At 41.5% G+C, this 24,085-nt stretch overlaps 1 pseudogene; it reads right to left on the reverse strand.

Moving 5' to 3' along the window:
* Positions 1-565: 565 nt before the first annotated feature.
* Positions 566-21,517, reverse strand: LOC129846520 (zinc finger protein 345-like; annotated as a pseudogene).
* Positions 21,518-24,085: the final 2,568 nt, after the last annotated feature.

Below are 24,085 nucleotides of genomic sequence, written 5' to 3' on the forward strand. Positions count from 1 at the left end.
TAACGGTCCTGACCTGTTTTATGTTGTTTTTGTATGTGTTTAGGTCAGGGCATGTGTTTTGGGTGGGCAGTCTATGTTATCTGTTTCTATGTTGGTTTTGGTTGCCTGGTATGGCTCTTAATTAGAGGCAGGTGTTTTGCGTTCTCCTCTAATTAAGAGTCATATTTAGGTAGGGTGTTCTCACTGTTTGTTTGTGGGTGATTGTCTCCTGTGTCTGTGTCGATGTTAGACCATACGGGATTGTTTCGGTTTGTTCGTGCGTTTTTGTAGTAAGTACTTGTTCGTTCGTTCTGCGTGTGTTATGTCAGTTCGTCGTACTAGTCTGTCTATTTTCGTTTTGTTATTTTGTTAGCTTATTCAAGTATAGTTTGTTTCGTTTTGTCTTATAAATAAAACTCATCATGTTTTCACAACCCGCTGCGCCTTGGCTCGATCACTACACCTCCTCTTCTTATGAAGAGAGAGAGGAAAGCCGTTACAAAGTCTTCATTGAGACAATGATAAACAGCAATCCGTGGGAGAGTTGTGGTGGATATTATAAAATAAGGATCTGCTGGAGTCCAAGTCAAACCAAGATTCTTTATTTCTGAGCTCAGAGAGAATAACAGAGTTTGGTATTTTATTAGGATCCCCATTAGCTGTTGCAAAAGCAGCAGCTACTCTTCCTGGGGTCCACACAAAACATGACACATAATACAGCACATCAATAGACAAGAACAGCTCAAGGACAGAACGACATACATTTTGTAAAAGGCACACGTAGCCTACATATCAATGCATACACACAAACTATCTAGGTCAAATAGGGGAGAGGCGTTGTGCCGTGAGGTGTTGCTTGATCTGTTTTTTGAAACCAGGTTTGCTGTTTATTTGGGCAATATGAGATGGAAGGAAGTTCCATGCAATTAGGGCCCTATATAATACTGTACGCTTTCTTGAATTTGTTCTGGAAACTTGGGAACTGTGAAAAGACCCCCGGTGGCATGTCTGGTGGGATAAGTGTGTGTGTCAGAGCTGTGTGTAAGTTGACTTGTAAGAACTTGGATGATATCTGTACATTATAGGAACACCTGTGATGACAAAAGTACAATGATTCATGTTTTGCTTTTGCTTGAGATTAAGAATCAGTGGTTGACACCTTGCAAGTGCATGAAAAGGTCAACTGTACAAAGTCAGATGTCTGTGTGTTGAAACTATATTTTAGGTAACAGATGGATAAAGGGAACTAAGAGTTCCTGTTGATACTATGTTCCAGTCTTACTTCCAGTCTGACATGACAGCAATAAGGGGAAGAGTGATTGGGAAACTATCTGCCAATAACGCAATAAGCTGAACTCCGCCTAGCAGAGACATCTTTGTATTAGCAACTATTAATTATGAGGTTATATGGTGTTAAATTTAAGGGACATCACCCTGGGTGGGGTGATCCTCAGTAGGGGATAAAAAGGGAAAACACCATCTTTTGAACTGAGTGTCTTGCTTACAAATAGCTGTAAGTGTAAACTCCGGGTTGCAATCCTTATTAAACAAACTAAGCTGTGATCAAATACGGATTTGCTGTGGTCTCTTCTGTGCACATAGGGCAGAATTCCCTTACAGACTATGCAAACAATTTGGGATTTTCAACACATTCATGTTTCTTATAAAAAGAAGTGATGCAGTCAGTCTCTCCTCAACTCTTAGCCAAGAGAGACTGGCATGCATAGTATTAATATCAGCCCTCTGATTACAATTAAGAGCAAAACGTGCCGCTCTGTTCTGGGCCAGCTGCAGCTTTACTAGGTCTTTCCTTGCAGCACTGGACCACACGACTGGACAATAATCAAGATTAGACAAAACTAGAGCCTGCAGAACTTGCTTTTTGGAGTGTGGTGTCAAAAAAGCAGACCATCTCTTTGAGGCTAGACCTCTCCCCATATTTACAACCACTGAATCTATATGTTTTGACCATGACAGTTTACAATCTAAGGTAATGCCAAGTAATTTAGTCTCCTCAACTTGTTCAACAGCAACACAATTCATTACCAAATTCAGCTGAGGTCTAGAACTTAAGGAATAATTTGTACCAAATACAATGCTCTTAGTTTTAGAGATGTTCAGTACCAGTTTATTACTGGCCACCCATTCCAAAACAGACTGCAAATCTTTGTTAAGTGTTTCAGTGACATCATTAGCTGTGGTTGCTGATGCGTATATGGTTGAATAATCAGCATACATGGACACACATGCGTTGTTTAATGTCAGTGGCAGGTCATTGGTAAGAATAGAAAAGAGTAGAGGGCCTAGAGAGCTGCCCTGCAGTACTTTACATGTTTGACATTAGAGAAGCTTCCATTAAAAACCCTCAGTTCTATTAGGTAGATAGCACTGAATCCACGATATGGCAGAGGTTGAAAAGCCATAGCACAGACATTTTTAAACAACAGGTTATGGTCAATAATATCAAAACCTGCACTGAAATCTGCACAATCATCAGCCATTTGTGTCAGTGCGTACATGTTGAGTGCCCTTCTCTATAAGCATGCTGAAAGTCTGTTGTTCATTTGTTTACAGAGAAATAGCATTGTATTTGGTCAAACACAATTTTTTTCAACAGTTTGCTAAAAGCTGGCAGCAAGCTTATAGGTCTGCTGTTAGAACCAGTAAAGGTCGCTCTACCACTCTTGGGTGGTGGAATTACTTTGGCTTTCCTCCAGGCCTGAGGACAAAGACTTTCCTCTAGACTCAGATTAAAAATATGACAGATAGGAGTGGCTAAAGAGTCAGCTACCGTCCTCAGTAGCTTTCCATCTAAGTTGTCAATGCCAGGTTTGTCATTATTGACCGATAACAATTTTTCCACCTCTCCCACACTAACTTTACAACATTCTATACTTGCACTGCTTTTCTTTCATTATGTTTTTTAACAAGTTAATATCAATCATTCTTTATATCATTGATCTAGTATTCATAATAAAGTTTATTCTTTTTGTTGAGTTTGGTCACATCATTTCTCAATTTGCAGTACGTAAGCCAGCCAGACTTATTAGCCACTCCTTTTAACCCATCTCCTTCAACCATACAGATGGCCATTTCCTCATCAATCCATGTAGCCTTAACAGCTCTAGCAGTCAGTATTTTAACAGGTACAGGTTTATCAGTAATTGGAAGAAGCAATTTCATATGGTAAAAACAGGTAAACACATTATCAGTCAGATGTGAAATATCAATATACACGCAAAGAGAAGTAATTTCTCTCTCCTGAGTGGATTCTCTAATGACGTTTAAGTGACTGTTATGAGTAATATGTTTTCCCACAGCCTGGGCTTTTGTAAGCCTTCTCCTCTGTGTGCAGTCTCATGTGTTTCTTGTGTTAGTTCAGGTTGCTTTTGTGTTTAAAACTCTTTCCACACTGGGAGCAGTGGTAAGGCTTCTCCCCTGTGTGAATTCTCTCATGCCGTTTCAGCTGCCCTAACTGGTCGAAACACTTTCCACACTGGGCGCAGTGGTAAGGCTTCTCCCCTGTGTGTATTCTCTCATGCAGTTTCAGGTTACCTAAATGGTTAAAACTCTTTCCACACTGGGAGCAGTGGTAAGGCTTCTCCCCTGTGTGTATTCTCTTGTGTCTATTCAGGTTCCCTAAATCGTTAAAACTATTTCCACACTGGGAGCAGTGGTAAGGCTTCTCCCCAGTGTGTATTCTCTCATGTTCATTCAGGTTTCCTTTCTGGTTAAACCGCTTTCCACACCGGGAGCAGTGGTAAGCCTTGTCCCGTGTGTATTCTCTCGTGTCGATTCAGGTTCCCTAAATGGTTAAAACTCTTTCCACACTGGGAGCAGTGGTAAGGCTTCTCCCCTGTGTGTATTCTCTTATGTCTATTCAGTTTCCCTAAATCGCTAAAACTCTTTCCACACTGGGAGCAGTGGTAAGGCTTCTCCCCAGTGTGTATTCTCTTATGTCTATTCAGTTTCCCTAAATCGCTAAAACTCTTTCCACACTGGGAGCAGTGGTAAGGCTTCTCCCCAGTGTGTATTCTCTCATGTTCATTCAGGTTTCCTTTCTGGTTAAAACTCTTTCCACACTGGGAGCAGTGGTAAGACTTCTCACCTGTGTGTATTCTCTTATGTCTATTCAGTTTCCCTAAATCGCTAAAACTCTTTCCACACTGGGAGCAGTGGTAAGGCTTCTCCCCTGTGTGTATTCTCTCATGCCGTTTCAGGTCCCCTGACTGTTTAAAACACTTTCCACACTGGGAGCAGTGGTAAGGCTTCTCCCCTGTGTGGATTCTCTCGTGTCGTTCCAGGTCCTCTGACCGTTTAAAACACTTTCCACATTGGGAGCAGTGGTAAGGCTTCTCCCCTGTGTGTATTCTCTCGTGTCTATTAAGTTTCCCTAAATCGTTAAAACTCTTTCCACACTGGGAGCAGTGGTAAGGCTTCTCCCCTGTGTGTATTCTCTCATTCCGTTTCAGCTCCCCTGACTGTTTAAAACACTTTCCACACTGGGAGCAGTGGTAAGGCTTCTCCCCTGTGTGTATTCTCTTGTGTCGTTTCAGGTCCCATAATCGGTTGCATCCCTTTCCACAGTGGGAGCACTGGTGTTGTCTTGCTGGTTTGGACATCCCTGGCTCTGGTTCCTCTGAGTCTGGTCTTTCTCCTGCCAAAGACAGTGTGTTTAAAAAAAATAGAGACCTGAATGAAACCTCCACATGATAAATCAACCTTGCTATGAGGGCAAATCCTAATCAGATCCCTCAATAACCTGAGGCCAGTTTTAACAATCTTAGTGTGATTTTAAAATAAATGTAGAGCTTCCTGGTAATTACTGATATGTTTACATTACTTATTTTACTCATCCTGTTTTACCAGTCCGAACACAAAAAACTAAACAGTTCTAGGACACAGACGTCGCTGGATTCCAATTGAGCAGGTGGTTCTAAATATATAACTTTCATAGCTGTATGATACAGAATGCGACCTACACACTTCCTTAACCTGTCTAGGACAGGGGTTCCTCTAGCGCCACTCCTCCCACATTCCACTGAAAAGGCAGAGCGCGAAATTCAAAAAATATATATTTTTAATATTTAACTTTCACACATTAACAAGTCAAATACAGCTAATGAAAGATAAACATCTTGTGAATCCAGCCAACATGTCCGTTTTTTAAAATGTTTTACAGCGAAAACACCACATATTTATGTTAGCTCACCACCAAATACAAATATAAAAGCACAGACATTTTTCAGAGACCAAATTGAAATACCTAAATACTCATCTTAAAACATTTATGAAAAGTACATGGTGTACAGCAAATTAAAGACAAACATCTTGTGAATCCAGCCAATATTTCCGATTCTTTAAGTGTTTTACAGCGAAAACACAATATAGCATTATATTAGCTTACCACAACAGCCAGAAACACAAGACATTTACCAGCAGCAAAAGCTAGCGATCGTAACAAACCAGCAAAAGATATATAATTTTTGACTAACCTCGACAAGCTTCATCAGATGACAGTCCTATAACATCAGGTTATACATACACTTATGTTTTGTTCGAAAATGTGCATATTTAGAGCTGAAGACTTCTTGAATGCCTGTGCTGTGATGCGACCAGCATCCTTCATGCTAACGTAGCATCTTTTTCCCAGAAAGTCCAGATATTTTTAGGACACTTACCTATTCTGACCAAATAACTATTCATAAACGTTACTAAAAAATACATGTTGTATAGGAAATTATAGATACACTAGTTCTTAATGCAATCGCCGTGTTAGAATTCTAAAAATAACTTCATTACGACATCCAGCTTACGTTATGGCGAGAGAGTGCCCAAAATCTGGGCGCAAACTAATAGTACACATGTACGACAGATATATGAAATAGCATCATAAAATGGGTCCTACTTTTGATGATCTTCCATCAGAATGTTGTACAATGGGTCCTTTGTCGGGAACAATCGTTGTTTGGTTTTAGAATGTCCTCTTCTGCAGTCAATTAGCACGGAAAGCTAGCAAAGTGGCGGGAAGCTCTCCTTCGTGAACAAATGCAGACAAAGCAACACGCCTAACGTCCCGAAAAAATTTCAATAATCTAATAAAACTATATTGAAAAAACATACTTTACGATGATATTGTCACATTTATCAAATAAAATCAAAGCCGGAGATATTAGTCGTCTATAACGACAGCTTTTCAGAAGGCAATACCAGGTCCCTTCTCGCGCGCTCCAGAAAACAGGAAACTGGTGTCACGTCATGCCAAGAGCTTTTATTCGACCTCAGATCAAGTTATACACTCCATTTCTTCTCTCACTGCCTGTTGACATCTAGTGGAAGGCGTATGAAGTGCATGTATACTAATATATATCAAGCACATTTATAGGCAGGCCCTAGAACAGAGCCTCGATTTGAGATTTTTCACTTTCTGACAGGAAGTTTGCTGCAAAATGAGTTCTGTTTTACTCACAGATATAATTCAAACGGTTTTAGAAACTTGAGTGTTTTCTATCCAATAGTAATAATAATATGCATATTGTACGAGCAAGAATAGAGTACGAGGCCGTTTAAATTGGGCACGACTTTTCCCCAAAGTGTAAATAGCGCCCTCTATCCTCAACAAGTTTTAAACAGCAGGCGTCGAACCCTTTCAACAACGGGGAGATGTGACTGATGTGCTTTGTGTCTTTGACGTAAAAACAAGTTTTAGACTTCCACACAAAATTACTTCTTTACTTATTTTATGTTTAAATGGCCCAATTTCTTATTTAGACGTTTACAGGTTTTCAACATGTGGACTATCGCTGAAGTCATATATTGAGTAAATAAAAAAATAAGTTGAAATATTTTTCCTAAAACTGATAGTTACTACAATAAACAAAAATATAATTGCAACATGTAAAGTGTTGGATGTTTCATGAGCTAAAAAAAAAGATTGCAGATTTTTTTACATCCCTGTTAGTTAACATTTATTCTTTGCCAAGATAATTCATCCACCTGACAGGTGTGGCATATCAAGAAGCTGACTGAACAGCATGATCATTACACAGGTGCACCTTGTGCTGGGGACAATAAAAGGCCACTCTAAAATGTGCAGTTTTATCACAACACAATGCCACAGATGTCTCAAGTTTTGAGGGAGTGTGCAATTGGTATGCTGACTGCAGGAATATCCACTGGAGCTGTTACCAGATAATTGATTGTTAAATTCTCTACCAGAAGCCGCCTCCAACGTCGTTTTAGAGAATTTGGCAGTACATCCAACTGGCCTCACAACCACAGACCACATAACGACGCCAGCCAAGGACCTCCACATCGTCTGAGACCAGCCACCCGACTTGTATTTCTCTTTGTAATGAAGCCCTTTTGTGGGGAAAACCTCATTCTGATTGGCTGGGCCTGGCTCCGCAATGGGTGGGCGTATGCCCTCCAGGGCCCACCAATGGCTGCGCCCCTGCCCAGTCATGTAAAGTCCATAGATTAGTGCCTAATTTATTTATTTACAATGACTGACTTATATGAACTGTAAATCGTTGAAATTGTTGTTTATATTTTGGTTCAGTATACACACACGTGCATTCGTTAAGTATTCAGACCCCTTCACCTTTTCCAAATGTTGTTATATTTCAGCATTATTCTAAAATTGATTCAATTGTTTTCCCCCCCAATGTAAACAATAGAGCAAATGCATCACATCCAAATATCACTGTACTATCTGTAGTGCTGGAGGAATGACACACCCAGATAAACACACACACAGTCAGAGTTTAAAAAAGGACAATTTAAACACATGGAATCTGATCTACTCTATATTCAAACTGACAGACTCCATATTCACTTCATGTTTTCTCGTAAAAACATACAAATATATGTTTAAGACTACTTTGTACAATTTAATATGGTATAAACAAGTAAACACATTATCAGTCAACAATATAAGACAATTGGAGCACTGTGTATGTTCTCTAATGAATTTTAAGTCAATGTGATGTGAAACATGAATTTACAAACGAGGAGAAGTAATTATTCTCCCGTGTGGATTCTCACATGACGTTTAAGTGACCGTGATGAGTAATATGTCTTCCCACAGTCTGAGCATTTGCAAGGGTTCTCCCCTGTGTGCAGTCTCATGTGTTCTTTCAGCTTTTCTGAATGGTTAAAACGCTTTCCGCAGTGGGAGCAGCGGTAAGGCTTTTCCCCTGTGTGTATTCGCTTATGAGCGTTCAGCTTTCCTGACTCTCTGAAACTCTTTCCACAATGGGAACAGTGGTAAGGCTTCTCCCCTGTGTATTCGCTCATGAGATTTCATGTTTCCTAACTTGTTAAAACTCTTTCCACACTGGGCGCAATGGTGTGGCTTCGCTCCTGTGTGTATCCTCTCATGTCTTTTCAGGCTTCCTAATTTGGTAAACCTAGTTCCACACTGGGAGCAGTGGTAAGGCAACTCCCCTGTGTGTATTCGCTCATGAGCTTTCAGGCTTCCTAACTGGTTAAAACTCTTTCCACATTGGGAGCAGAGGTGTCGTCTTGCTGGTTTGGACATCTGTGGTTCCTCGAAGTTTGGTTTTCCTCCTGCCAAAGACAGTGTTTATTTAAAGAGAGACCCGAATGAAACCTCTTCATGATAATGCTGCCTTGTATGAGGTGTCATGTACCGATTATCTCTCACCCTCAACTTAGGAGAGATCTAGGGGTATGAAGATGTGGGGGGTTTTTGACCCATCACGCCTATTGTAAATCTTAGGCAACAGACAAAATTATTTTGTCCTCTCACTATGGAGAACCGGCCTCAGAACATTAAACATGGAATAAATGGACTTTGGAACAATGGTTTCCGTCAGCCACAATGGTGGTAATGACGATAGATGGAATATGAAAATTTATGTCATTTTTGTTTTGTTATTAAAGGTTAAAGGACGACGTCATTATGAAAACATTGTAACTTTAAGAGTTTTCCTAGTATATGCTTGATGTTTATACATTGTACGTTGTGTGGAAAATGTTCAAATCAAAGAGAATGTTTTGGTAAAGATGAAATGTGAAGTTAGTTGTCTAAAATTGGATTTGAGTAAAATCTAGACCTTGCCTCATAACTTGGTAAGCCCAGAGAATTGCCCTAAAGGCGGTTACGCCCACATCTGACCCGAGGGTATAAGACATGTGAGTTAAGAATTAACATATCAGACTAAGTGACCCGAGCTGCAGCAAAGGTCTGAGTAGTCAACGAACCCAAAACACAACACGAGGTTGAAGACAAAGGAATCCTTTTCTTCTCATGCTATGGATGAATAGCTGCATCTAAGCGGGTGAATTCAAGCCGGACCACCCGGTCTCAACCCCCCATCGAATCGTGGTATCTACACTGTTTTCATTCCTACGCCGTGAGCCCTGAGCTACAGGGCTGGCTGTCCTCAGAAGAACCCTTTCAGAACAAGGGTGAGGAATCAGACCACTAAGCAAAAAGGACACTGACATCTTGAGGACAACCAGAGAGTTGCACCAGAGAAGTGGGTCATTTCTTGAAGCCTAAACGGCCCACGCGGAGAGACCCACAGCGGAGACCTTCAACACGTAATTACATCATTATATTCTGACCCATAAGAGCGGCAGTTCGGGGCAAGGTTAGGGTTCAAATAAGCATAGCTGACAAATGCACCCAAATGTATATTTCTCTCCTGTACTTTCTCTTTTTCTCTCTTTTAAATCCCCATTTTGGGGAACACGCGTCAGAGTGTGTTGGCCCGTTGTACTAAGTTCTAATCAACAGCATAGACTGTGTTTTTGTTTATGCGTATCTTCTATTATCATTTTAGCTTTCTAGTAAATAAATAGTCAACTAAAATTGGTGTGGTACGAACTCATTGGTGGGACTCGGGTTTGTGCAGATTCCCAGATTATGCGATGTTCAGAATGAGACTGTAGAGGAAATTGATTAATTAGTGACTGTTGTCAAATCGATATTCTGATATTCTTTGAGGTAATTTGGGAAATAGAAACTCAATAAAACTAATTTTCCCATGGTGCCCAGGTTAATGAGTTAATAATTGTCTGATTCATTTAATCATGCAATTATAAACCGTTAATCATTCGATGAACAGCAGTCGTCACATTAACTAATACAACGTCACGACATATTGGCACCCCGTGGGAGGCATCGAAGATAAAACTATGGCCGCACTTTTGGGTTAATTCCATACCAATTGTGTAGCAAGATACATATATACCATTAATAGCAAAAGGCAGGACTGGTGTTGGAGAAGCGTGTGTGTGTGTCGTTCCATTTCACCCAGATACTGATCGGGAGAGAACCACCCCTGTGGTACATCTGACGAATGTCAGTGTGTCGGAGGGTCTACTGAATGCTACGTGCTAGGGCATATGTACCAGCCGATGTAGACATTCTGAGAATAATACTAGTGGACCAACTAGTAGGTCGCTTTCAGGAGTGATCTGACTCGGTCATAAGCAATTCCTAGAGCAGAGGACATATGAGCCAGCCATTACGGAAATATATATTCGTTTGACCGAAGCCATTATCTTTCTACCTCTCGCATTTGGTAACGTGAAGAGTTTAAGGGTTGAACGTGAGACATCACCTAGTAAACCCGTTCCCTTGTTGGGGGAACTTCCCTTGCGGCGCGAAGTGGAAACCCCGCGCAAGGAAAGCTAAGCATTGCCAGATGCTAAGCTAACAAAGGGGAGCAGCCATTTTTTCCCCCCCTTTGTTCATTGTGAATTCCTGCGCCGGCTGTGTGTGTTTTTGTGACTAGGCTCTGACCTAACATAATTATATGGTGTGCTTTCGCTGTAAAGCTTTTTTTGAAATCGGACACGATGGGTAGATTAACAAGAAGTTAAGCTTTAATTTGGTGTATTGCACTTGTGAATGCATCAAAGTTACATATTTCAAAAAAATATTTTTGAATTTAGCGCTCTGCCTTTTCAGCGGAATGTTGTCGAGGGGTTCCACTAGCCATAAGAAGTTTTAAGACTCCATAATGTTTCATCATTAGATGCTACAGTCCTCCTCTAAGACCCCATAATGTATAATCATTAGATGCTACAGACCTCCTTCAAGACCCCATAATGTATAATCATTAGATGCTACAGTCCTCCTCTAAAACTCCATAATGTTTCATCATTAGATGCTACAGACCTCCTTCAAGACCCCATAATGTATAATCATTAGATGCTACAGTCCTCCTCTAAAACTCCATAATGTTTCATCATTAGATGCTACAGGCTACAAATCAACAATGGGTGTCATGAATCTTTACCACTTGCTCTGTAATATGAGTAGTATTCGGATTTCATTCAAACATTTCTTACATGAATATTGAAAATATAAATGTTGATTTTTGTATATATTGTTGAATATAATATACTGTAAGGGTATATCAGTTCCAGGATCTCTGCTAGTGTTAAAGTTATGGGCCATTATATACAGAGAAATTGTGGCGAAATCCTGCACGACTACGCTAAACTTGCCACGGTTTTGAAAATAGAATTCAGTGGTTCTGCGACTCGCAAACACGACAGCTCGTTGGCTAACAATATCAGACAAGCTCAAAATGAACACCCACAGACCTACTATCACCTGCTTCGTTCAGCTTACTTTGGCATGCTCACTGAAACGGGAATGGAAGACCTATTACCATTCAAACAACTGTTTCTGTCAAACATCTACTTCATCAACTACTTGGGCCCTACTGCCCACATTGGGTTGCCAATCTCGACGCTCTGAGAGATTGTAAGCACCGCTTTTGAAGCATCAAAAGCAAGCCGGGCTAAGAGCCCGGACACCTCGACTTTCGAGCTTAGGCGGGAACCATCACTCCAATTAGAAGGTGCAGCATTAGGGACAGGTGCGGTAAAAGATGACGATCAAAGGGGGTGGCAACCAAGTAACCACCACACTGACAACCACTGCAGTAACAATAGCTATGATGAACGTCCCCAATCGAACAGGTCCCGTAGAGATCAACTTGGCCGATATGTCCCTGCGCCTAACCCTCACAAAGGGTCAGGACACAAGAGTAACAAGCGCAACAAAGTGTTCAACAATGATCTAAACCCTAAGCGAAATGATATAGAAACTCTGATAAGAGATGTACTGCATCGTAAGAAATTTGAGAAAGAGGACAACATAACTAGGCGTAAAATTGTTGGGAACCAAGTCAGCCGAAACTAACGCAATTCGAGAGGACGTCAACATTTCCATTTCCCCCGCCCCCACTCCAATCCCTGTCCAGGGACCACTCGTTCTAGATAAGCAGCTTTGCAACAGATGATTCCTCTCCCATTCCGATAGAGGACCCACTGGGTCACATAGGTGAGTTATCCGTCTTGGAAATCGACACAGATTACAAACCGCTCGGTACTCCCAACCCACTCCATTATGTTGGGGATATGATGAGAAAACCCAACTCGAACAGGCCATACCTTAGAACAGTCCTGAAGGACTGTTTGACCTGTCACGCTCTCATAGATTCGGGTTTGACAATTTCACTCATATCCGAAACCTTGCTGGATGAACTAAAAGGGGCAGTGGACCCAACAAACCGTTGGTTGAAAACGGAACGTTGCGACACGAAGCTTAGGGGTTTCACCGAAGCTACCTCGCCACTAACCAAGTGTCTCCTACTTAAACTCAACTTCGAAAGCGATTACCATCGACATCGAACGGATGCTTATTGGGATAGATTTAATTGACCGTTTGGTACCACTAATGGATTGGAAAACCAACCAAATCTGGTGACAAATATGTATGCCAACTCCGTTGACTTCCCCGCATTCTTCCAAGGCTATCTGTCATACATTGCGCAACAGCGTGGGTTCGACGTCAGCATCTGCCACAAACCCGGTGAACTTGGTCATGAGTTCGCCATTGGTGACAAATGACAAGGTGAGTTCAACTTGGAACTTAACCGAACATGAGGTTTTCCTGTGTGGCTTGGGTGATTCACCAGCCACATACCTACCTCCTCTGATAGGGGGCGTGTGCCTAAACGGCACTATGGTTGAGGATGCCAGACTGGCAACCTGGTCAGAAAAATCTGCAATCAGTTTGGAAATGTTCAACGAAATTTCGAAAATGGCTAACTGCCATCCCATTGTGCCGAAAACGTTTAGATTTCCACTGGGAACGACTCCCCAGACGACGCTCACCGCAATAGGGGTGTGTGCGCTATCGATCCGCATTGTAACCAAGGAAGAATCTCACTACCTACTGGTTGTCGCAGACCTCCCACACACAGTCTATGTGGGAGCGAACATTTTGGTAAGATTGGGTGTTAAACTCGATACCATACACCAAGTTCTTTGGTCTTTGGCGCAGCCAAACCAACATGCCTTGTCTTTCGACCCGGTGTGAATGGCATCCGAGCAGACTATTCCTGAAGCTTGCAAGGTGATAACTGAGTCCGCCATGATGATTCCGGCAAGAACCACAGAGGTTTCTGTAAGACTGAACCTGGCGCCCGGATACCGGGTGGAAGGCACCACTGCGTTCTTCCAACCCTCTCCGCAACTATTCGACTTGGGGCTAACTATCAATGGCAACCCGCTGTTGGAACTGACCACTAGATCCACTTACCCCCGGTACAAAATCTGACTCAAGCGGATATTTCCATTCCTCGGCACACTCAGCTAGGAACATTGATCGATTACTTCTTCCATGATTTTGAACTGGTTGTTCCCATGATTGGGCCTCTTCCATCCTCCCTAGACCTAGATGGCGAGGGAGGTACGCTGTTTACTTGTCTGTCAAAGGCATTCGCAGTAACCCCCATATTGCCACTTGACGACACATCAACGTTCAGGCTGGATGTCGATTCTGACATCTGTTCTAAAACCAACCGGTAAATGGTGTCTTACCGTTGACTATAGACAACTCAACAAACTGGTTCCGTTGTCTCGTTGGCCAATGACACAGCTCAACCAAGAGTTGCCAAAGGTGGCAAATGCCAAGAACTTCTCCGCCGTAGACGTGGCAAACGGTTTCTGGACCATGATTGTCAACCCTCGTGACCAACACAAGTTGGCTTTCTCTTTCTCGAACAGGCTCTTCACGTTAAATCGTTGCCCGCTCGGGTATGTGAACTCCCCCTCAGAGTTCAACATCTTTCTGCACAAGGTAATGCCAGACGCAGCCTCTAGGGGGACGATAATCTATGTGGGCGACGTTCTCATGAGAAGTGAGACTTTGTCACATCACCTCAACGAAATGTTCTCACCCAACTCAGGTGAATTTTGGCCCATTCCTCCTGACAGAGCTGGTGTAACTGAGTCAGATTTGTAAGCCTCCTTGCTCGCACATGCTTTTTCAGTTCTGCCCACAAATTTTCTATGGGATTGAGGTCAGGGCTTTGTGATGGCTACTCCAATACCTTGACTTTGTTGTCCTTTTCTCCAAAAAGTACAATCTTGGTCCCTGCGTGCAGTTGCAAACCGTAGTCTGTCTTTTTTATGGCGGTTTTGTTCCTTGCGGAGCGGCCTTTCAGGTTATGTCGATATAGGACTTGTTTTACTGTGGATATAGATACTTTTGTACCCGTTTCCTCCAGCATCTTCACAAGGTCCTTTGCTGTTGTTCTGGGAATGATTTTCACTTTTCGCACCAAAGTACGTTCATCTCTAGGAGACTGAAAACGCTTCTCCTTCCAGAGCAATATGACAGCTGCGTGGTCCCATGGTGTTTATGCTTGCGTACTATTATTTGTACAGATAAACGTGGTACCTTCAGGCGTTTGTAAATTGCTCCCAAGGATGAACCAGACTTGGCTGATTTCTTTTGATTTTCTCCTGGTGTCAAGTTTGAAGGTAGGTCTTGAAATACATCCACAGGTACACCTCCAATTGACACAAATTATGTCAATTAGCCTATCAGAAGCTTCTAAAGCCATGACATCATTTTCTGGAATTTTCCAAGCCGTTTAAATCTCTAGCCACTTTAATAATCTAAAACTGATTAAAATGTATTTTTACCTCATTAAAATGTACAAACTACACCCCGTAATGACAAAGCAAAAACAGGAATTTTGATTTTGATATTTACAAATGTATTAAAAAAACTTACATTTCACATTTACACAAGCATTCAGACCCTTTACTAAGTACTTTGTTGAAACACCTTTGGCAGCATTGAGGCTTCTTGGGTATGACCCTACAAGCTTGGCACACCTGTATTTGGGGAGTTTCTCTCATTCTCTGCAGATCCTCTCAAGCTCTGTCAGGATGGATGGTGAGCATTGCTGCACAGCTATTTTCAGGTCTCTCCAGAGATGTTCGATCAGGTTCAAGTCCGGGCTCTGGTTGGGCCACTCAAGGACATTCAGAGACTTGTTCCGAAGCCACTTCTGCGTTGTCTTGGCTGTTGGCTTAGGGTCGTTGTCCCGTTGGAAGGTGAACCTTTGCCCCAGTCTGAGGTCCTGAGTGCTTTGGAGCAGGTTTTCATCAAGGATCTCTCTGTACCTTGCCCCGTTCATCTTTCCCTCGATCCTGACTAGTCTCCCAGTCCCTGCTGCTGAAAAACATCCCCACAGCATGATGCTGCCATCACCATGCTTCACTGTAGGGATGATGCCAGGTTTCCTCCAGACGTGACGCTTGGAATTCAGGTCAAAGAGATCAATATTCGTTTCATCAGACCAGAGAATCTTGTTTCTCATGGTCTGAGAGTCCTTAAGGTGCCTTTTGGCAAACTCCAAGTGGGCTGTCAGGTGCCTTATTCTGAGGAGTGGCTTCCATCTGGCCACTCTACCATAAAGGCCTGATTGTTGGAGTGCGCCAGAGTTGGTTGTCCTTCTGGAAGGTTCTCCTATCTCCACTGAGGAACTCTGGAGCTTTGTCAGTGACCATCGGGTTCTTGGTCACCTCCCTAACCAAGGCCCTTCTGCACCGATTGTTCAGTTTGGCCAGGCAGCCAGCTTTTGGAAGAGTCTTGGTGGTTCCAAACTTCTTCCTTTTAAGAATGATCAAGGACCTTGTGTTTTTTGGGACCTTCAATGCAGCAGAAATGTTTTGGTACACTTCCCCCGATCTGTGCTGTCACTCAATCCTCTCTCAAGGACAATTCCTTCGACCTCAGGGCTTGGTTTTTGCTCTGACATGCACTGTCAACTGTGGGACCTTATAAAGACAGGTGTGTCCATTCCAAATCATGTCCAATCAATTGAATTTACCACAGGTGGACTCCAATCAAGTCGTAGAAACATCTCAAAGATGATCAGTAGAAACAGGATGCTCCATTCCGAGTCTCATAGCAAAGGGTTTGAATACTTATGTAAATAAGATATGTATTTTTTTACATTTGCAAAAAATGTCTAAAAACCTGTTTTTGCTTTGTGGTTAACTTTCTTGGGATAGGAGGCAGCATTATCACTTATGGATGAATAGCGTACCCAGAGTGAACTGCCTCCCACTCTGTCCCAGATGCTAATATATGCATATTATTATTACTATTAGATAGAAAACACTCTGACGTTTCTAAAACTTTTTGAATGATGTCTGTGAGTATAACAGAACTCATATGGCAGGTGAAATCCTGAGAAAAATCCAACCCGGAAGTGGGATATCTGAGGTTGGTCGAATTTCAACTCAGTCCCTATTGAATGCACAGTAGGATATGGATCTGTTTGCACTTCCTCCGGCTTCCACTAGATGTCATCCCTCTTTAGAAACTTGAATGGGGTTTCTACTGTGTTGCGGGGCTGAATAAGAGGGGAATGAGTCAGGTTACTGGTAGAGAGCCATTTCCTGGTCACGCGCATTTCACATGATAGCGACCTGTGCTTCTCTACACAGAAAGGAATTCTCTGGTTGGAACGTTATTGAATATTTATGATAACAACATCCTAAAGATTGATTCTATACTTAGTTTGACAAGTTTCTTCGGCCTGTAATATAACTTTTTGAAGTTTTCATCCGACGTTTGCCTGGACCTGCACGAGCGTTTGGATATGTGTACTAAACGTGCTAACAAAAGTAGCTACTTGGACATAAATAATGGACATTATCGAACAAAACAACAATTTATTGTGGAACTAGGATTCCTGGGAGTGCATTCTGATGAATATCATCAAAGGTAAGGGAATATTTATAGTGTAATTTCTGATTTCTGTTGACTCCAACATGGCAGAGAATTTTTTTTTTCTGAGCGCCGTCTCAGATTATTGCATGGTGTGCTTTTTCCGTAATTTTTTTTAAAAATCTGACACAGCGTTTGCATTAAGAACAAGTGTATCTTTAATTCTATGTAAAACATGTATCTTTCAACAAAGTTTATGATAAGTATTTCTGTTATTTGATGTGGCTCTGCAATTTCTCTGGATATTTTGGAGGCATTTCTGAACATGGCGCCAATGTAAACTGAGATTTTTGGATATAAATATGCACATTATCGAACAAAACATACATGTTTTGTGTAACATGATGTCCTATGAGTGTCATCTGATGTAGATCAAAGGTTAGTGATTAATTTTATCTATATTTCTGCTTTTTGTGACTCCTGTCTTTGGCTGGAAAAATGGCTGTGTTTTTTTGACTTGGTGGTGATCTAACATAATCATATGTTGTGCTTTCGCTGTAAAGCATTTTTGAAATCAGACACGATGGGTAGATTAACAAGATGTTTATCTTTCATTTGCTGTATTGGACTTGTTAATGTGTGAAAGTTACATATTTCTAAAAAATATTTTTGAATTTCCCGCGGAATGTTGTCGAGGGGTTCCGCTAGCGGAACGCATGTCATAGACAGGTTTAAGGGGTATTTGTGTGTAGATTGAATCAGGCTGTAACGTAACAAAATATGGAAAAGTCTGAATACTTTCAGGAGGCACTGTACTCTCCGATAGCAACGGCCAATAGCAGACCACTTCCTGTATCAGGGACATAGTCGCTCCCGTCTTCCATGTGTGAAAGGTAACCTGGTGAATATCATAGAATCAGGGTTCTGTTAGGTAACCTGGTGAATATCATATAATCAGGGTTCTGTTAGGTAACCTGGTGAATATCATAGAATCAGGGTTCTGTTAGGTAACTTGGTGAATATCATAGAATCAGGGTTCTGTTAGGTAACCTGGTGAATATCATAGAATCAGGGTTCTGTTAGGTAACCTGGTGAATATCATAGAATCAGGGTTCTGTTAGGTAACCTGGTGAATATCATAGAATCAGGGTTCTGTTAGGTAACCTGGTGAATATCATAGAATCAGGGTTCCGTAAGGGAACCTTCAGTTCTATTTCAGTGACTCGTTAGTCTCTCACTTTGGGGATATAGTCAACTACCACAGAGCTCATATACTCTCTGATGCCAAGTCTAGACAGGATCATCCCTCAGAGGTCCCCACTCTACTCACCGTATGTGTAGTGATGTCCAGTCAGTAGAACCTCATGAAGGTACATCACCACAACATGCTGCATTACAGATCTCTTGAACAGAGATGCCTTTGAACCATGCCTATGTTGTAGCCATACCTCTGGTGGATTGAGCCATCAAGCCCTCCGGAGGAGTCAGATCCTTGCTACTATAGAACCCCATGAAGGTATGGGGGTGTAACTCATTATACGGATATAATGGCTAAAGTAAAGCAGTTTTAAATAAATCTAATTTCTACTCTTTCCAGTGGCTCCAACAGCGGCAATAACCTCAAGCAAAACATAAAAATCCCAGGATGGGACTAGCTGTTTGGGTACTGGGCGGAGGTGACCCTTCATAAAACAACAGATCAGGGGGTGTTCCACTGTCTAGTTGTTGCAGCCTAAATGGCAGCCAAATATACATTTATAGTTGAAAAGGTTTTCCTTCGTCAGAAAGCAGAGTAGCTCTGAAACAGAGCAAACAAAGGGCCTGTTCTGTTATAATCTCCACCCGGCACAGCCAGAAGAGGACTGGCCACCCCTCATAGCCTGGTTCCTCACTAGGTTTCTTCCTAGGTTTGGCCTTTCTAGGGAGTTTTTCCTAGCCACCGTGCTTCTACACCTGCATTGCTTGCTGTTTGGGGTTTTAGGCTGGGTTTCTGTACAGCACTTTGAGATATCAGCTGATGTACGAAGGGCTATATAAATAAATTTGATTTGATTTGACTGATTTGTTTCTGATCTCACCATCTGTTAAATACACACCCCTTATTGTGCTATAGTGAGTGTGTGGCTCTAGCACTCTGAATAGAGTTTATTCTCAAGGAGAGCGGTCACGTGTGTTGAGAAGCAGAGGATCACTGGTTTGAGCCTGGTATGGGGACAGTGGAGGAATTGCAACTGTTAGCAGCACACTGGCATCAGTTAAACATGAAATGAATAAAGTTAGTCATTTCCAAATGAACCATGTTCTTTAAGGTCAATATGTTGGAGTTCAGGCTTTACTTGACCTGCTAAAGTAGGAAATGAAATGAACTTTGTCCATCACAGAGACGGAAGTCAAGACAAAAACAGGAGCTTGTTTTAAAATCTATATTGGCCTGTTTAACAAGTTGTGTTGATCAGATGTTAATGAAGCAATACAGACCACATTGAAGTGTCTGGAGTTTAGTTTGTGTGTTCTAGAGTCTTGTAAAGAAAGGGGGGGTTGACCGGGACAGACAATGTAACATCCATCATGATTAATGATTTGAAAAAATGTTTTTGTAAAACATGCACCTGACATCAGATCATCTTGAAACTTTCTCTCTAAAGCTAACTTTCATCAAGGTTTTATATGGTCTATTGGTTTCTCTCTTTTCATTGGCAGAATCCTTTTTCAGTGTTATGATATTCATAACATCCATATCCACCAGTCTATCTTCCTGTCAACTAACAGAACTCTGCTGGTTGTCCTGGTAACAGATACCAGTGGGCAGATCTATTGTATTTGTTCAAGCTAAACTACAGCACTTACTTTGATGAGTCAAATCTGATCCTTTCTTCTCTTCTCCTCCTCTCATAGCTCCACTCAGCCCCGTTGTTTTCCTGCAGTCCACCAGCAGCACAGACAACCTCTTCATACCCAGCAGTAAGGTGCTACCGGGAGAGGCACGAAACGGGGACTCCGGGAGGGAGGAAGGGCTAGCGTTGTCCTGGTAACCATAAAGAGGGGACACAGACACATATCATTATGGATGCTGATGTCACTGTTGTCATGAAGTGCTTTACAGAAACCCAGCCCAGACCCCGATAGAGCAAGCTGTATGCTAGACCAGACCAAAATGTACCATCTGGTGTTCTGATCTGGAGAGATTCTTCTCTGCCTCGTCAGCATCAGGATGTTGTTGAGGCTCCCCAGAGGATCCACGATAGTCATGTCTCTCTCCTGTGTAAACGACAACAGACAGTCAACTTATGATCTTCTACTACAATCACAGGGTCTTACAAGAGGCATGAATGTCTAAAAAGGGCCTAAAATGGGCACTTTCATCATGATTTTGTAAAATATTGTTTGTGTTGTAAATGTAAAAGGGTCGTTCCACTAAATGGAGGCTTTTTGCACCCCTTTGATATTTTAAGTAGAAATGATGCACCAATATTGAATTTTAAAAGCCTGTTATGCAAAGTGAAGATTACCACTTAAACATTTCCTACCTTACTGAACAACATGTTCAAGTGTAGAACTTCAGTAGAATGGCCCTTTAAAACCCCCACATTAGTTCAGGTTATAATTTGTGTAACTTTCCAACAGGAATATGTTCCAAAAACTTCGTAAATAACAAGGTTGCCAACAAACAGCGCATACAAAGTTGTATAGAGGCGGAATAAGACACCGGGAAGGGAGAGGGCTATTTCATTACGTGTTTCACTCACCACGTTAATCCACTCTGGTAGCCTACGGACAAACATTAAGAATAAGCTTCGTGGTGAGTTGATGCCTATTCGGCAGCGTGTTAGCTCGGTGAATTGACCATGCTACTTTGTTTGCGGCGTTTGTTGGCATCCTTGTACTTTACGAAGATTTTGGAACAGATTCCTGTTGGGACGTTCCACAAATTAGACCCCATTAGTTCAACAACTGCATCGTTTGTGACCCTGGTTTTAAGACAGTACTCACTGGTGGTAATCGGAAATTCCCTCTCCTCCTCTTTTGAGATAGCCTCCTCTTCCTCTTTTACTACAAAATGTTCTTCCTCTTCTTTCAATGTTATGGCATCTTCCTCCTTTTTTATTCTTAAAGTTACTACCTCCTCCTCTTCCACTCTGACAACCTCTTTCACTGTAATATCATCCTCTTCTGTCAATGTGATAGCCTCCTCTTCCTCCTTTATCATCCTGAAAGCTTCTCCCTCTCCTTTCATCAGAGCTTCTTTCTCCGTCGAGCTTAGTGAGCTCATGCTCCGGGCGATTATCCTAGTGCAGTATCAATTTAACACATTTGCTAATCTAAGACTCAAATTACGTTTAAATGAACGAGTAGATACGTAAACATAATTATGAGCCAGCTAGCAAACCACCACGTTGATTGAATCAGAAGCCTTTTGTCGCAGTTGAAGAAGCATCCTGTCCCGTCCACTAGAATACACGTCACGCAAGAAGCATCACCCGAAAGACTCATATCTCCATCAGCTGGCTGGAGTGGGTAACGCAGATTGGAGAAAAAACAACCAGATGTTATGTTTTCTCTTCCTTCTTACAGCCAATACTTTCCTCCAGGGCTGACCTGCCCATTAGGTAGGATTAGGTGACAGATTGAAGAGGGTGGCATATTCCAAGCTAAATTGACCAAAGCTCATCGCTAACAACACATAATAACACCTCACATAATGTTGCCCTAAAACTATGACAATTTCTATCACCCAGTGGCATATGGGCTATTAAGGTGAGTGTAGGTGAGGCCACATGAAGCAGTGCCTGCTTTGTTTAAGGTAACATGGACAGATACGGCTCTACCTGTGTAGAGCACATGCCCCTTTTCCCTTCCAGTCTCTAAAGTGTCTTTTTGGATGGTGGTATAATTTGTATTCATTTTTTTGTCATTTTTATTCTGAACCCACTGCCTGCAAGTCATTGTTAAATTTGCCTAACTATCTTACAGGTAGACCCTCTCTCACTCTCTCTCATCATGTCACAAGCTGACAGGCTCCCAGAGGCAGGGTAATAAAAGGCCCCCAGCTCACTCAACTGCCCCTCCCCTCTCCAACAGACATCAACCCAGAACATCCTGAAGACAGAACATCTAAAAGATCATCTGGGAATCCTTTCTTCCTCATGGAGCTTTTTGAAAGTGAGGTGAATATTCAATGTGATGTTTGTACGGTGGATTCAGAAAGTATTCAGACCCCTTTACTTTTTCCACATTTTGTTAAATTACAGCCTTATTTTAGAATGGATTTAAAAAATACATATTCAGCAATCTACACACAATACCCCATAATGAGAAAACAAAAACAGGTTTTATAAAAATTTTGCGAATTTATTAAAGATAAAACAGAAATACCTTATTTACATAACAGTAAGTATTCAGACCCTTTGCTATGAGACTGTCAGAGCAAAAATCAAGCCATGAGGTAGAAGGAATTGTTCGTATAGCTCCGAGACAGGATTGCGTCGAGGCACAGATCTTGGGAAGGGTACCAAAACACTTCTGCAGCATTGAAGGACCCCAAGAACACAGTGTGGTGAAGAAGGCGCAACAGAGCCTCTTCAACCTCAGGAGGCTAAAGAAAGTTGGCTTGTCACCTAAAACACTCACAAATATTTACAGATGCAGAATGAAAGCAATCCTGTGTCGGCGCTCTACGCACCATTCCTTCGACCTCGTGGCTTGGTTTTTGCTCTGACATGCACTGTGAACTGTGGGACCTCATATAGACAGTTGTGTGCCTTTCCAAATCATGTCCAATCAATTGAATTTACCACAAGTTGTAGAAACATCTCAAGGATGATCAATGGAAACAGCATGCACCTGAGCGAGTCTCATATCAAAGGGTCTGAAAACGTATGTAAATAAGGTATTTCTATTGATTTTCTACAATTTGCAAACATTTCTAAAAACCTGAATACTTTCCGAAGGCACTGTATGTATATAAAAACATGTTTTCCACTAACCCTACCATCCATCCCCTAATTAGAGTAAACTAATGCACAACAACTATTAGGCTTCTACGTCCAGCTTCTACATACTATGTACATTTTACACAATATATTTTACAATAGTTATATTTAGTTTGTTTTTAATCCTATCCTTCAGTTACCCTAAACCTCTCCCATCTATCTCTGAAGAACATCCAGTCCTAACCTTCAGTTACCCTAAACCTCTCCCATCTATCTCTGAAGACCATCCAGTCCTATCCTTCAGTTACCCTAAACCTCTCCCATCTATCTCTGAAGACCACCCAGTCCTAACCTTCAGTTACCCTAAACCTCTCCCATCTATCTCTGAAGACCACCCTCTTTGATTTCTATTTGCCATATATTTTTAACTGTGCTGTTTCACAAAAGTGATTGACTTTTATATTCTCATCGTTGCTACAGATTGTAAATTAAAAATAAACATGTTTGCTAAAAGTATTATTATTTTATTGATCAATTGACTATGACTTTTCAAATCACCCAGTAGTGCTGTATGTAGAGTTAGCTCCAGGTAAATGTTGCCATTCCTTGACCTGCGACCAAAAACAAGCAACATATGGACAGTACCAAAACAAATGATCTAATGATTCTGTCTCTTCGCAGCTAAATCTGCAGAGGTTCGTTGTATCCCCCATATATATTTTGTAAAATAATTTCAATTGAAAAATTCTAAGTTTTGAATCTGGTGTCATTCACAATTTTCATGAACCAAGTTTGGTCTTTAAAGCAGGGCTGACAGACAAGATTCTGACTTTTCCCCCCTTCCACTTGTCTCTTCCATTTTTGTGGTAATGCTGCAATTAGTTGGTTGTAATTTTGGGTAGAGCAGAGATTTCCATATATTTTTATGAGCTGCATGTGTGACAACTCCACCAGTCCTATTGATGGTATAATTTACAAAGATTATACCTTTTTCATGTAATCAATTTTATTTATTTATCTTGATCAGTTACTATATTTGAGTTTAACAATTTAAAAAAAATATTTGTTTAGTCTTTTCTGGTGGATTAAACTGAAATTGCAACCAACTTTCTAAGGCTTGTTTAAAAAAATAACGATCTTTTGGAGATGA

This window comes from Salvelinus fontinalis, unplaced genomic scaffold (genome assembly GCF_029448725.1).
Source record: "Salvelinus fontinalis isolate EN_2023a unplaced genomic scaffold, ASM2944872v1 scaffold_0573, whole genome shotgun sequence".
Classification (NCBI taxonomy): domain Eukaryota; kingdom Metazoa; phylum Chordata; class Actinopteri; order Salmoniformes; family Salmonidae; genus Salvelinus; species Salvelinus fontinalis.